General features: G+C 42.6%; 1 protein-coding gene across 2 annotated transcripts in view; it reads left to right on the top strand.

Moving 5' to 3' along the window:
• Positions 1-9,515: 9,515 nt before the first annotated feature.
• cers3a (ceramide synthase 3a) overlaps positions 9,516-16,167 on the top strand; it is a 54,196-nt gene continuing 47,544 nt past the window's right edge. The window contains exon 1 of one of the 2 annotated variants that reach the window (XM_069910679.1): positions 9,516-9,629. The gene's annotated coding sequence lies outside the window, so the exon portion shown is untranslated. Of the gene's footprint in view, positions 9,630-10,255; positions 10,374-16,167 lie in introns of those variants that run through there. The other variant, XM_069910680.1, reaches the window with a different exon arrangement.

Here is a 16,167-nt window from a genome sequence, read left to right on the forward strand (position 1 = left end):
CTCCACTCTACTCCCTGCACACCCATAATTAACTCCAACTCCAACTCCTTCTATGACCATTATTGTAGGCAAGGTATTTAACAACAGAGTCTGAATATTCAAGGAACATAGAGGGATCCATGGCTTGGTGCCAGGACAACTACTGCTCTCTATTGTCAGCAAGACTAAGGAACTGGTCATAGACTTCTGGATCTCATGGCTTGGTCTGAATTTTGCGTACTGAGGGGGCATTAGTAGACGGCTTTAAGTCCCTCAGTGACCCATCCTGGTTCATCCATGTTGACACAATGGCCAACAAAGTACACCAGTGCCTCTTCTATTGTGGCAGACCAACCCAAGCTGTTCAATGAATTTGGAAAATTCCAAAGGCTTGTAAAACTGATTAAAAATAAAGTTTATCCTCAACTCAATCCTAAAAAAGCCAACCCCTTGCTCCAAGTTTGAGACTCCAGAGGTTTTGGTAATGGATTAGTGGGTGTGGATGGAGAACAGGAGAGAAAGCAAGGGGTCAGGTGTAAGGTGGAGGGAAGATCAAAAGATCTTGATGGGTTTTCTGGTCTATTGGGTTCTTCATCTGAAGCGGGCGCGCAAAATCATTGAGGACACCTTTCATCTCATACACAGCATCTTTCAGCTGCTCCTGTCAGGAAGGAGATACAGGAGGATCAGAGCCAGCACCTCCAGGCTGAGGAACAGCTTCTTCCCACGGGCAGTGAGAATGCTGAACGACCAAAGGAACTGCTCACATTAACCATCTGAGACTCATATGCATGGTAACATTTTATTATTTATTTGAGTATATGAATACTTGTCCTGTATATGTATTTTTTGTCTGTGTTACGTCTGGTGGGATGTCTGTGTGTTTTGAACCAAGGACCAGAGAATGCTGTTTTGTCAGGCTGTACTTGTACAATCAGACGACAATAAACTTGATGACTCCTCGATTCACTATGGGATCTCCTCTCGTCAGCTTGTTCACATTTAGTCTCAGGAATCCTTCTTGGACACACCTGACAAATTCTGCCCCACCTATCCCTCTTGCAGTCAGGAGGTGCCAGTCAATATGAGGAAAATTGAAGAGTCTCTTAACCACAACCTTGTAATTTCTGCACCATTCAAAAATCTGCCTACTCTGTTTTTCAGTGACCCAAGAGTCAAGTGGGGACCTTCAGGCTACCCCCAATAGAGGGATTGCTCCCTTCCTGTTTCTGACTTCCACCCACACTGACTCCACAATGTCCACCTTTTCTGCAGCCATGATATTGTCCCTGATTTGTAATGCTATCCGGCCCCATCTTAAGTCTTTTGAAATATTTAAATTTTAAGTTCATCTCCCTTATTCCTAATAGTTCAAACCTTCACAATCCAAAAATTTTCCAATCCTTTGAGCTAACTGCATTTATACCCCCCTCCGCTGCCTGTCTTTCTTCACAGTCTCACTACACATTGCATCAACTTTTCCATCAACTGCTCTATTCTAACATTCTGGTTCCCACCCTCCTGCCAAACTAGTTTGAACCCTTCCCAACTGCTCAAGCAAGCCTATCTGCCAAGATATTGGTCCCCTCCCAGCTCATGCGTAACTCGTCCTTTTTGTACAGATCATACCTTCCTCAGAATAGATCCCAATGATCCAAAAATCTGAAACCTGATGGTTGTGTTCTGAAACCTAGCTCTGAATGTAGCAAGTGAAACATGGAAGTCTGCAGATGCTGTGACTGTAGTAAAAACACAGAAATGCTGGAGGAGCTCAGCAGGTCTCACAACGTCCATAGAAGGTAAAGGAGGGTTCAAGCCCGAACGCTCCTTCAAGGTATACCTTTTATATTTTTACCTCCTATGGACGCTGGAATCATTGAGCACTTCCCTCAGTGCGTCTGGGTCACCATACACCCCCCACTAGAGTCCCTCCATTGAGTTCCTCCAGCATTTTTTTGTGTTTTTACTGAAAGTATCACACTGAAAACTTCTACAGGTGTACAGTAGAGAGCATTTTGGTTGGTCTGGTACGGAGGTGCCAATGCTCAGTATAAGATAAAACCCCAATGGGTGGTTAACTCAGCCTGAGACATCACAGGCACAGATTCACTCCATCGAGGACAACTACGAGAGGCAGTGCCTTAAAAAAGCAGCCTCTATCCTCAAGGACCCCCACTACCCAGGCCGTGCCCTCTTCACTCTGCATCGGGGAGAAGGTGAAGAAGACCACTGTGTGGCAGAAGGGTAGCTTCTTCCCCTCTGCCATTGGATTCATGAATGATCAATGAACCAAAGACTCTGCCTTGCTTTGAATATTCGTGCACTATTTTTATTTATCTTTGAAAGGTGGAATATAGGAATATTTGCACTGTGAAGTGGCCACAAAACAAATTTTGTGACTTTTTTATTTTTAATTTTTAATTTTTTATTTTTCACACCATAAATCACAATAGCCATGATATACACTTTTTCTTTTTCACACATTTACAGTGACTTTTTCTCCCCCCCCCCTCCCTCCTCCCAAGCCACCCCCCCACCCCCCCCTCTCATCCATTTTAGGTATACAATCTAGGTTGCATTAATTCAGTCAGACAATGTTGTCATTCAACAAAAATACATCAGAAATTCTACTGAGTCCATTCTTTTCTTTTTCCCTTCCTTCCATCAACTTAGGTAATGTTTGTTCCCGGTAGGTTTTCGCTATTGTATTTAATGTAAGGCTCCCATACTTGTTCGAATATTTCAATATTATTTCTTAAATTATATGTTATTTTTTCTAATGGAATACATTTATTCATTTCTATATACCATTGTTGTATTTTCAAATTATCTTCCAATTTCCAGGTTGACATAATACATTTTTTTGCTACGGCTAGGGCTATCTTAACAAATCTTTTTTGTGCATCTTCCAAGTCAATTCCAAATTTTTTATTTTTTATGTTACTTAGGAGAAAGATCTCTGGATTCTTTGGTATATTGTTTTCTGTTATTTTATTTAATATCTGATTGAGATCATCCCAAAATTTTTCTACTCTCTCACATGTCCAGATTGCATGAATTGTTGTTCCCCTTTCTTTTTTACATCGAAAACATCTATCAGATACTGTTGGGTCCCATTTATTTAACTTTTGCGGTGTAATGTATAGTCTGTGTAACCAATTATATTGTATCATACGCAGTCTCGTATTTATTGTATTTCTCATCGTTCCAGAACATAATTTCTCCCATGTTTCCTTTTTTATCTTTATATTTAAATCTTGTTCCCATTTTTGTTTAGTTTTACCATTTGTTTCCTCATTCTCCTTTTCTTGCAGTTTAATATACATATTTGTTATAAATCTTTTGATTAACATTGTATCTGTAATCACATATTTAAGGTTACTTCCCTCTGGTAAACTCAAATTGCTTCCTAATTTATCTTTCAAGTAGGATCTCAGTTGGTAATATGCCAGCGCTGTATCTCCAGTTATATTGTACTTATCTCTCATTTGTTCAAAGGATAAGAATCTACTTCCTGAAAAACAATTTTCTATTCTTTTAATCCCTTTATTTTCCCATTTTCTAAAGGAAAGGTTGTCTATTGTAAAAGGGAGTAGCTTATTTTGCGTCAATATTAGTTTTGGTATTTGATAATTTGTTTTATTTCTTTCTACATGAATCTTCTTCCATATATTGAGGAGATGGTGTAATACTGGAGAAGTTCTATGTTGTACCAATTTTTCGTCCCATTTATATAATATGTGTTCAGGTATCTTTTCCCCTATTTTATCTAATTCTAGTCTCGTCCAGTCTGGTTTTTCCCTTGTTTGATAAAAATCTGATAGGTACCTTAATTGTGCGGCTCTATAATAATTTTTGAAGTTTGGCAATTGTAAGCCTCCTTGTTTATACCATTCTGTTAATTTATCTAGTGCTATCCTCGGTTTCCCCCCTCTCCATAAAAATCTCCTTATTATTTTCTTTAACTCTTTGAAGAATTTTTCTGTCAGTTGTATTGGCAATGCCTGAAATAAGTATAGTATCCTTGGAAAAATGTTCATTTTAATACAGTTTATCCTTCCTATCAGTGTTAGTGGTAGCTCTTTCCAATGCTCTAAATCGTTCTGTAATTTTTTCATTAGTGGATTGTAATTGAGTTTATATAATTGGCCTAGATTTTTGTTTATTTGCACACCTAGGTATCTTATTGCCTGCATTTGCCATCTGAATGGGGATTCCTCCTTAAATTTTGAGAAATCCGCGTTATTCATAGGCATTGCTTCACTTTTATTTACGTTTATCTTGTATCCCGACACTTCTCCATATTCCTTCAATTTCTTATATAGTTCTTTTATTGATAGTTCTGGTTCTGTTAAGTACACTATCACATCATCCGCAAATAGACTGATTTTATATTCCCTGTCTTTTATTTTTATTCCTTTTATATTATTATCTATTCTTATCGATTCTGCTAGTGGTTCTATAGCTAGCGCAAACAATAATGGTGATAGTGGGCATCCCTGCCGCGTTGACCTGCTTAAGTTAAATTGCTTTGATACATGTCCACTTACTGTTACTTTCGCTAACGGTCCCTTATATAATGCTTTAATCCAATTAATATACTTCTCCGGTAAACTGAATTTTTGCAATACTTTGAACAAGTAATTTCATTCTACTCTGTCGAAGGCCTTCTCTGCGTCTAAAGCAACTGCTACTGCCGGTGCTTTATTTCCTTCTACTGCATGAATTAAGTTAATAAATTTACAAATATTGTCTGTTGTGCGTCTTTTTTTGATAAATCCCGTTTGGTCTAAATTTACCATTTTCGGTACCTGTTCTGCTAATCTGTTTGCTAATAGTTTAGCTATTATCTTATAATCTGTGTTTAGCAGAGATATTGGTCTATATGACACTGGTGAGAGTGGATCTTTCCCTTGTTTTAGTATCACTGTAATTATTGCTGTTTTACATGAATCTGGTAAGTTTTGTGTCTCATCAATCTGGTTGATTACTTCCAGGAGGGGCGGTATTATTAGGTCTTTAAATGTTTTGTAGAATTCTATTGGGAGTCCATCCTCTCCTGGTGTCTTATTATTTGGTAAATTTTTTATTATCTCTTGTATTTCTACTGTTCCAAATGGTTCTGTTAATTTATTTTGTTCCTCTATTTGTAGTTTTGGTAGTTCAATTTTAGTTAGAAATTCATCTATTTTCCCTTCTTTCCCTTCGTTTTCAGTTCTGTATAATTGTTCATAGAATTCTCTGAAGTTTTCCTTAATTTCTTTTGGATTATATGTAATTTGTTTGTCTTTTTTCCTTGTTGCCAATACCATTTTCTTAGTTTGCTCTGTCTTAAGCTGCCATGCTAAGATTTTGTGTGTTTTTTCACCTAGTTCATAATATTTCTGTTTTGTCTTCATTATATTCTTCTCCACCTTATATGTTTGTAATGTTTCATATTTTATTTTTTTATCCGCCAATTCTCTTCTTTTGGTTGTATCTTCCTTTATTGCTAATTTTTTTTCTATGTTTATTATTTCCCTTTCCAACTGCTCTGTTTCCTGATTATAGTCCTTCTTCATCTTGGTTGCATAACTTATTATTTGTCCTCTAATGAATGCTTTCATTGCACCCCATAGTATAAACTTATCTTCCACTGATTCCGTATTTACTTCAAAGTACATTTTTAATTGTTTTTCAATAAATTCTCTAAAATCCTGTCTTTTAAGTAGCATGGGGTTTAATCTCCATCTATACATTCTTGGAGGGATGTCCTCTAGCTTTACTGTCAGTATTAAGGGTGAATGGTCCGATAGCATTCTCGCTTTATATTCTGTTTTTCTTACTCTATCCTGCATACTAGCTGATAACAAAAATAGGTCTATTCTTGAGTATGTTTTATGTCTAGTCGAGTAGTATGAGTATTCCTTTTCTTTTGGGTTTTGTTTCCTCCATATGTCCACAAGTTTCATTTCTTGCATTGATTTAATTATAAATTTGGTTACTTTGTTCTTCCTGTTAATTTTTTTCCCCGTTTTATCCATATTTGGATCCAAATTCAGATTGAAATCCCCTCCTATTAGTATGTTCCCTTGCGTATTAGCTACCTTCAAAAAGATATCTTGCATAAACTTTTGATCTTCTTCGTTAGGTGAATATATATTAAGTAGATTCCAAAGCTCCGAATATATCTGACATTTTATCATAACATATCTCCCTGCTGGATCTATTATTTCCTCTTCTATTTTAAATGGCACATTTTTGCTAATTAATATAGCCACTCCTCTTGCTTTTGAATTATACGATGCTGCTGTTACATGTCCTACCCAATCTCTCTTTAATTTCTTGTGCTCCAATTCAGTTAAGTGTGTTTCTTGGACAAATGCTATATCTATTTTTTCCTTTTTCAGTAAATTTAGTAGTTTCTTCCTTTTAATTTGGTTATGTATTCCATTAATATTTAAAGTCATATAGTTCAGCGTAGCCATTTTATATTTTGTTTATCTTCTCTTTCCGTTTTTCCATCATTACCTTTCCTCCTTTTCCATTTCTGTTTTCTTATTTTCAACTCTTTACCAGACAACATTCCTACAACATCCAACATTTTCCTTATTCTCCTATTTCTATCTTCTTTATCCCCAATCTCCCCTTCCCCTCCTGAGTTGTCCTTTATCCCTTGTCGGACAACCACATCTCCCCTCTCCATTTGGATTTGCGAATCCACTCGCAAGCGTCAACTGATTTTGCAGTGACCGCTCTTTTCCCCCACCCAGCCCCCCCCAGAAAAGATTTCACTTTTCATATGTCACAAAGGTCACTCTTTTAATTCCCTCCTTATTCTCTCTATTCCATTACCTTCCCTTATTAATTCTTGTCTATACTATCTATGTTTTCCTCTAATTACAGATACTTTCACGTATGCCCATTGTCTCTATTCACTCTTATACCTCTTTACCCGCATACATATCAATCGTGGTCATTTTTACCCTCATTACCCGTCTTCATCCCTCCGTCTGTTTTTGTCTTTACCCACATACATATCAATCGTGATCATTTTTACTCTCATTACCCGTCTTCATCCCTCAGTCTATTTTTGTAATTGTTCTGCAAATTTTCGTGCTTCTTCTGGATCCGAGAACAGTCTGTTTTGTTGTCCTGGAATAAATATTTTCAATACCGCAGGATGCTTCAGTGTAAATTTATATCCTTTCTTCCATAAAATCGCTTTTGCTGTATTGAACTCTTTTCTCTTCTTTAGGAGTTCAAAGCTTATATCTGGATAAATGAAGATTTTTTGCCCTTTATACTCCAATGGTTTGTTGCCCTCTCTTACTTTTTCCATTGTCTTCTCCAGTACCTTTTCTCTTGTAGTATATCTTAGGAATTTTACTACAATTGATCTTGGTTTTTGTTGTGGTTGTGGTTTAGGGGCCAATGCTCTATGTGCCCTTTCTATTTCCATTTCTTGCTGTAGTTCTGGACATCCTAGGGCCTTAGGGATCCATTCTTTTATAAACTCCCTCATATTCTTGCCTTCTTCATCTTCCTTAAGGCCCACTATCTTTATGTTATTTCTTCTGTTATAATTTTCCATTATATCTATTTTTTGGGCTAGTAATTCTTGTGTCTCTTTAGTTTTTTTATTAGATTCCTCCAATTTCCTCTGTTGTCTTCTCTTCCTCTCTTCTTTCCGTTGATTTTGATTTTTCTCCTTTTGTCTCCATCTTCTTTCCACCTTTATACTCACTTTTCTTTAACTTGTATTTCTGTGCCTTTGTATTTTCTCTTGTTTTTCCCGACTTTTCTGGAGAGGGCTGGAGTTCACCGTCCGGCCACTACTCCATCACGTGACTCCTCCAATTTTGTGACTTGTTGACAACAATAAATTCTGTTTCTGTTTTGGAATAGCTGAAGTGGTTGAGAAAATATCACCAGAATAGAAAAAGAATAAAAATGAGATCTAATAAATAGAGATAAAGGTTTGAGAGGCATATCGAAAGAGAAGATGGAAAATGCAGGTGAAAGAGACAGCAAAGGCTGGAATCTGGAACAAAAAAACAACCCAAGTTGCTGGAGGAGCTCTGGCAAAAAGATGGTCCATGTTCCAGTTTGAGGACCATTGCAAAAACTAGAATCTAGTATGAGTGACACAAAGTTCAAAGCAAAATTAGAGAGTCTGAACCATTGATAACTAAAGGGTGGTGATACTTCTTGCTTTAGCAGCTGGAGGAGATGTGAACAAAGAGACCGGTATGTATCGACGGAATCTCATATTGACAAAGATGAATAATGACATAACATGTTTCCACTCTAGGTCATCAATCAGCAGAAATGTGTTGGGAGTGGGGGGAGGTGCCGATCTGCAGAGAGTCCAGAGAGATTTACAAAAATATCTAATAACACTGGACAACAATTTTTTTTTCAAAAAGTTTGCTTCCTGAAATAATAATGGAGATTATGATAGACCAAGTCAAACTGAACACAAAGGTAAATTCAGATTTGCTGTATTGTGTAGGAAGTTGGAGAAACATGAACTTTTATTGAAGTTACCATGTTTAATGGCATAATGTACCCCTGAGCCAAACTCTCAGGTTGACTGCACATGTTGCACAACAAATGTGAGGAACCCAGGGTTTGGCTTGGTCACCAATTTTACAACTGAAGTCGAGCTCATAGGCTTTCTTAAGAAGTGCAGCCATGCTGCATCCATGTGCTTTAAGCATATACTCGCCACAAATGTAACAGAATGTATCGCAGCTGTTGCAACATTGACGAGACATTTCTGCTGGATTGAATCTTCCTGAAGATAATAAATGCTATTGTTAAATGTACTCACTATGCTATTGGCTAAAGAACGTGCATGAACATGCATTTTATCTATAAAGAATGTAATGCACAGCATCTGTATATGTGAGCTTCTTTTATAGCCTGTCTGCATTCATTCTGACTAAGCATGCTGAGGCCAAAGACAAAGAGATGCAGGATTCAATCCTGCATATCCATGTCTGTTTGCAAGCCTCTTGAAAACAACTATCCCATCTGCCTCTACCAGTCTCCCTGGCAGCCCATTTCAGTATCTACCACTTTGTGTAAAAAAAAATTTGCCATGCATATTCTCCTTAAAACTTTCCCCCTTTCATCTTAAAATCATGTGCCCTGAAATGAGGGGACTATCTATAAAAAGTGCTGCAATTTCTACCCGGGGTCCAATTAAAATGTATACAAATAACCTTGAATAAAATCTGCAATGTGCAGTTTAATTTCATGCGAATTGTTTGATTACAGATGTAAAACTGTGGAGCATAGGGGCAAATAAAGGGGAAAAAAAGTGTTTTTGTCCGGGACAACCCCAGCTCTATAGACTTTCGCCTTTGTGGAGATGCGGATCTTGTGTTGATAGAGTGCAACCTCCCCAGAGCCTGGCTGATCCTGGAGACCATACTACCAATGGTCAGGTATTAATTACACGGCTTTTATTTGGGGGGGGGGGGGGAATAAAGTCTGAAAGGTGGCTTGCTTTAAAACATTGCTTCTGATTTGTAGCAACCATGGCAGAGGGCGTTTGATCCAGCTTCTGAGCAAGCTCCTGTTTGCTGGGCTGGGCACGTGTGCAAAGGTTCAAACGGCCCAGCGCTCCCGAATTAACGTGTTGTGGCAGCGAAGTCTGAAAGGTGAGCCGGGTTTCAGCCGAAAACGGAGCCCTTGTGTTTAAATGGTCAGCGCAGCAGGCCGGCTTAGGGTGGGAGAGGCTGCCCGAGGGGGGGAGTGGGAGGGAGAGGCTGCCCGAGGGGGGGAGTGGGAGGGAGAGGCTGCCCGAGGGGGGCAGAGGGAGGGAGAGGCTGCCCGAGGGGGGCAGAGGGAGGGAGAGGCTGCCCGAGGGGGGCAGAGGGAGGGAGAGGCTGCCCGAGGGGGGCAGAGGGAGGGAGAGGCTGCCCGAGGGGGGCAGAGGGAGGGAGAGGCTGCCCGAGGGGGGCAGAGGGAGGGAGAGGCTGCCCGAGGGGGGCAGAGGGAGGGAGAGGCTGCCCGAGGGGGGCAGAGGGAGGGAGAGGCTGCCCGAGGGGGGCAGAGGGAGGGAGAGGCTGCCCGATGGGGGGAGTGGGAGGGAGAGGCTGCCCCGGGGTGGGAGAGGCTGCCCCGGGGTGGGAGAGGCTGCCCCGGGGTGGGAGAGGCTGCCCCGGGGTGGGAGAGGCTGCACTGGGTGGTATCGCTGCGAAAGCTCTCAACTCAGGTACACGGTGCGGACCCCTGAGCTTCGGGGACTGATTGGCAGGGGAAGGGGCGACCTTTGTCCTCCGGCTTCCACGCCAGAGGCGAGGCCACATCAAGGTGCCTTTAAATCCAGGGCATGAGTTGGTTCAAGTTCAGGAGGTAGCCGGAGATTTCCTTTCCCTCCCTCCCTCCCACCCAGAGTAAAGGTAAGTGCGGATTCCTCGGCCAGGAATGCGGAGGGAACCCGTCGAACCAGTCGCCCTCAGCCCCGCCGTGTTCCGGAGCTCGGTGACTTCGCTGTCCCCGGGGTAGAAGCCGGGACGGGACGGTTCCGTCGCGGCACCTGGAGGACGACCTGCCGCACGGTCACCTTGAGCAGGTGAAGGGTCTCCCGGCGACCCTGAGCGCCCCGTCCCCTGACTTCAGACATTGAGACTTTCGGCTGGCAGCGGCCGTTCAGCCCTTCGAATTCTAAATGGCCACTTCATTGACTCACCGTGGGCCATCTCCCCGCTCCAATCATACCCAGACCAGCCAGGCTTGAGTTATGAGGGTTTCCATTATCTACCCGTCCTCTCGGCTGTGTGGGTAATAGAATGTTCCCAGACATTGTCCTAGCACGGCCTTGCTCCTTGACCTGAGGAAATAATGCCCCTACTTTCTGCCTAACGCATATCTTTGCTCTAAAGACCCTGCTGAGTTTCTCCAGCACTTTTGTGTATTAAACAACAATCACTGTGTCTGCAAACTTTCTTTAACAGCATAATAATTCCCTCCTCTTTTCGAACATAGAACACTACTGTACAGTACAGGCCCTTCGGCCTTGATGTTGTGCTGACCTATATATTTCTACCAAAATAAAATAAAAACTAAACCCTTTGTACCTATTTTTCATTCATCCGTGTGCCTGAAATGTTTCTGCTACAACTGTGTGTGTGTGTGTGTGTGTGTGTGTGTGTGTGTGTGTGTGTGTGTGAGTGTGTGTGAGAGAGAGAGCCTGACATCTCCCCTAAAATTTTTCTCCCTTCACTTTGTACAGATGTGCCCTCCTGTTTGCTCGGCACACCCTGGGGAAAAGGCACGCTTGTCCGCCTTATCTCTGCCCCTCAGTATTGTTTGCATTTAAGGGAAAATGAGCTGTGGATTCTGACTGAATGAATCTTTTAATTCTTGAAGAGATAGGAGCAGGAGTCGGCCATCTGCCCTGTCGAGCCTACTCTGCCATTCAATAACATCGTGGCTGAGCTAGTCTGGACTTGGCTTCTTCTACCTGCCTTTTCCCTGTGACCCTTAATCCCTGACTATGCAGAAAATGTTTGAAAACCATTGTATTAATAGTCCCTAATTGACTCGTCACATGCACGGTTTCATAACTCCAAAGGACCATTTTTCTCAAGCCAAATATTTCAGTAACAATGGGTCTAGAGCAGTGTTTCTCAACCTTCCCGTCCCATCCACATCCCACTTGAAGCAATCCCTTGCTAATCACGGAGCACCGATGGCATAGGGATTACTTCGGGTGGGAAGAAAAAGGTTGAGAACCACTGACATCTTATGGTATTGGGATGACTTAAGGCGGAATGTTAGTTTAGGGAGGCAGTTTGAAAACCACAGATTTATATCATTAGTAGGTTACAGGTCCAGCTCCAACCTCTGCTGCTGCCTACCACTGATTGTCAACCAGAGAAACACCCATTTATCCCAACTCTCTGTCTTGTTACTCCTCTCTCCTTGCTGATACAACTCCATGCATCCCCATCTTGTGGTTAGGTCTTTTATGTGGCACCTTATCGAATGCTTTTCTGGAAGTCCATGTGCACACCATCCACCTGTTCCCCTCTATCCTCTACTCTTATGAATGACCTCCAGCTCATTTGTCAAACATGTCCTTTCTGAATCCATTTGCAGCAATTTTTGCTTATATTTGAGGTTTGTGGCACCCCTGTTGTCTGCTTGTGTTCAAGATCACATTAATATTGAACGTGCTTGGGGATGGGTTACAGACCCAGTGGTGGTGGAGGGGGGTGGTGGGGGAGAGGGGGAACTCTCCTGTCTATAGCAACTGTGGACCAGATAGCTTCCTGTCCCAGAAATATTCTTTCATTGCAACTCCTGTTGATTTTTTTTATTCATCGAAGGCACATGAGCTGAGCTAGAATTTAATTTCTCACTCCTCATGGTCCTTGACAAGGTGTCAGAGAGGGTTGCAGAATGTTTGCCCAGTGAGGGTGAAGGAACATATTTCCTTGTCAGAAAGGTGTGTGGCTCGGAGGGCATCTTCCACGTGCTGGTGTTTCCCATGTTGGTGCCTATCTTGTCCGAGCAGAGAAGTCCAGATTCAATTGATTGTCATGTAATAAAAAAGAGTCATATTATGTGAAATTGGTTTTGCCTGCTGTGAGGCGGACAGATTCGCCATTGGCAGAAATTGCCTGAAGCGCCTCTTTGCGGTCAGAGAGAGAGAAGCAAAAGAGAGTTTCCCCCTCCCTCCCCACCCCCTCCCAGACCCATAGACTGTCCGTGGATTCACCTCCAGCGCTCCCGCAATCTCTGCAGCCACATAGAGTCCAGTCCAAACCATTGGCAATCCGACTGCCAGATCCAAACCTCTGGCACGATTAGGAATCCTTCAGCACCTGGTTCCGATACCTGGTACGCATCCAGCCAGTTTTGAGCCAGTCTCCAGCAGCCAGGTGCGAGTCCCTTGACCGCAGTCTCCGGCTGCCTGCAGCCTCTGTGGGTTCCTTGCCTCGAGTCACCAACAGCCCGTCACCTGTGTGGTTGCTTCAGCTGTAGAACCCCTCACTAGTCCACCACTGTAGTCACCATCCCATGAGTCGTCTCCTCTGCTTCTCCTCAGAGCAAGGTGAGGAGGGGGGTTGGTGGGGTGTGCAATCTCCCCATTCACTGGTGCCCTGCACCACGCCTTCGCTTCCCTGGAGTCCAACCCCTCATGGCTGCTGCCGATCATAAGCCCAGCCCTCCTGGGCTCAGACCCCACAATCGCAAGATTTTAAATAAAACCCTCACTGCCTGTACAGAGCTGAGGGCAGTTGGACTCCGCGGGAGCGCTGTCTCTGCTGTTAACAGCAGCTCCGCCAGTGCCACCATGGAAAAGAGTCTTGATGAGTTGCTGTGATCTGCATCCTCTGCAGGCACTGTGCATTGTCTGGGGGTGGGGTGGGGGGGGGGGGGGTGGTGGTGAGTGAGCCTATTGAGGGGCCGGTTGTGGCCTGCATGTCATCGAGCTGCCCAAGCTGCACTCATGCATGCAAGTGGAAACTTCTATCTCAGTCCTGACTGGAGCCCCTTCAGATGGAGGATGGAGGACAGGCTTTGAGGAGTGAGGAGGGGAATTCCTCTCTACAGGATTCTGAGCCCCTGACCTGCTCTTGTAGCCACTGTGAATTGAATAAGACTTTTGGATTTTAATGTTATTTTCTGTTGTATCTGCATGTAGTTGATGTAGACCAGCACAGTTAGCGCAATGCCTTTACAGCGCCAGTAATTGGGACCAGGGTTTGAATCCTGTAAGGAGTTTGTACGTTCTCGGGCCGGTGTGGGTTTTCCTTTGTGGGGGGGAGGGGGGGGTCCTGGTTTCCTCCCATTGTTTGAAACGTACCGGGGTTGTAATTTGCACAGCATGGACTCATGGGCCGAAATGGCCTGTTACCATGATGTATGCCAAAATTTAAAAATTAATAGAATGGTGTGCCAGAGTTCCTACTAGACATTGGGGCATCTCTGACCTTGGCTCCTGTTACTTTGGAAGGATTTGGGAATTAAAAAAAAAAATTTAGACATACAGCCCTTCTGACTTACCACCCTGTGCTGCTCAAATGTCCCAATTAACCTACAACCTCAAACGGTGGGAGGAAATGGAAGCACTCACCTTTGTTACGAGCCCAGAGGACCCCAAAACCCAGCAGCAATAGAAATTCACCAAGACAAACAAAAGTTGCCTTTAATTATCTTTATACATGAAACTTTAACTTATTACTATTAACTTAACCCCCTTCTAATTCTAAGCGCATGTGTATGAAATGTGTATACAAGTTCAGAAAAGTTCTTGGATTCACAGACCAATCTCACTTCTCATTCCTCCAAGTTCATTGGTATCAGGGAATTTTTATACTGTGCACAGAATTTAACATTTATGAATTTTCACCAAGTTCTGGTGATTAAAAGTGATTGGTTACACCTCAGTAAGGTTCTTGTTGGTTTCAGAGAGAGATTCGTTGCTCGTTGGACACACACGTACTGATTCCTTCCGATCAGCCACTTCAGTGTCTTGCCAAAAAAACCTGCCCCACCAGGGTTTTGCAGATGATAACCTCTTCTTCTGCAGGTCCCCACAGAGTTCCTTTTCGTTTCCCTTATTTCAAGTGAAACTTTATACAGCCAGACATCTCCTCTTGTATGAACCATAGGGCTTTGACCAGGCTGAACTAAGAACTCACAACCTGTCTTCAAAATGGGGTTTTTCTACAAGTTTGCCAGCTTGTCCTGTTCCGCTGCTTTCCAAAACAATAATCTATTACAACACAGCATGTCCAATTAACACCTTTGTGTGAAGTCCTTACAGGCACTCTTCAAAGTTTTTGCAAAGGCACTCGGAGCTGGGACTCTCTGGCTTGAGCAGAGCTCTGGTATTTTAAACGAGATCAGTTTTGAAGTGTTTGTATCTGCCTTAACTAAAATCCACACAATTTATCTCCTTTAAAGCATATCTATATACAATATAAAATATAACATACCTTGCATATAGTGCCAGATTCTTACCCAGATTCTGGCACTGTAACTGCATTGCATTAATTGCTACGGTAACCACCCTGCACTTTACAGCCCTGGTCCGGTGCACAATCTTTTGAATGTCTTACTGAAGGTGTGAATGGTTCTGAATGACAACTTAGATAAAAGCAGGGGGCCTTCTGACCAATGTTTATCCTCCAAATGACACCACAGAAGCAGATTTTCTGGTCATTCATCTCATTGGTGTTTGTGGGAGCTTGCTGTATGTTCGTTCCTTGCACTACATCAAAGAGTACATTTCAGAAGCCTATTTTTCCTGTCTGTAGAGAACAAAGGGCTCCCGACAAAATAGCACAGATGAGACTGTCGACACAATGAGATGGGACCAGAGGAAATTGGAATGGCCCAATCTCAGATTTGTACATAATGCCTGAGGAAAGTCGAACACAGGCTCCCGTCAGTTGGAAACATTGGTGATGCACAAAAGAAAGAGATTTATTGTGAGTCGGTCAGTACCCAAGCTGAACTGAAAGTCAGAGCCCATTGGTGTGTTTCTGGCACTTTCCCCCAGATTGTTCGCACTGATACCTTGCAGGTTTGATGGAGAACCTTGAAGCAGATGCAGTTTTATGAGAGAAAGTTGGCAAATTATAGATTCATGGGCATAGGATAATAGTCGCCTTAGCTGGCGATTCAAGACAGAAAATACAAACTAGAACATTGATGCTTTTGTGATCCGACAGTCCTTCCCAACAAAGATCCCGGCTGGCCCAAATCCAACTGACCAGAAGATGTCCGTCATTAATTCCTACTCACTTACCCTGCCTGCCAAACACCTTTAAATCTGAATTGTATTGCATCCCATACTCCTTTTGTCACAGACAGAACTGCGTTTGGGACCACGCATCATCCCAGCTGTGTTTCTCAAAGTGCACTTTCATTTCTCAGCCTCCTGGGCACTTCATTCCTCTCCTCCCCACCCCTGCCCCTGGCCTTGCTCATTTTTTTCCCAACTCCACGCCTTCAAATACCTTTTAACAAAATGCTGCTGTTGATCCTAACTTAGATACCACTCCCACCATTGTCCCTCCTCCTGCCTGGGTGTTGGGGAACTGTGCTTCCACTTGGTTGGAAAATGCTTGTGCATCCCATCATAAGTGATGGGTGTGCCGTGGTTTTATTGTTTTATCAGCCTGCTGTTGTAATATTCATGCAAGTCAGGTCCCATTTGAAGATTTTCCTAATACT

This window comes from Narcine bancroftii, chromosome 14 (assembly GCF_036971445.1).
Source record: "Narcine bancroftii isolate sNarBan1 chromosome 14, sNarBan1.hap1, whole genome shotgun sequence".
Taxonomy (NCBI): domain Eukaryota; kingdom Metazoa; phylum Chordata; class Chondrichthyes; order Torpediniformes; family Narcinidae; genus Narcine; species Narcine bancroftii.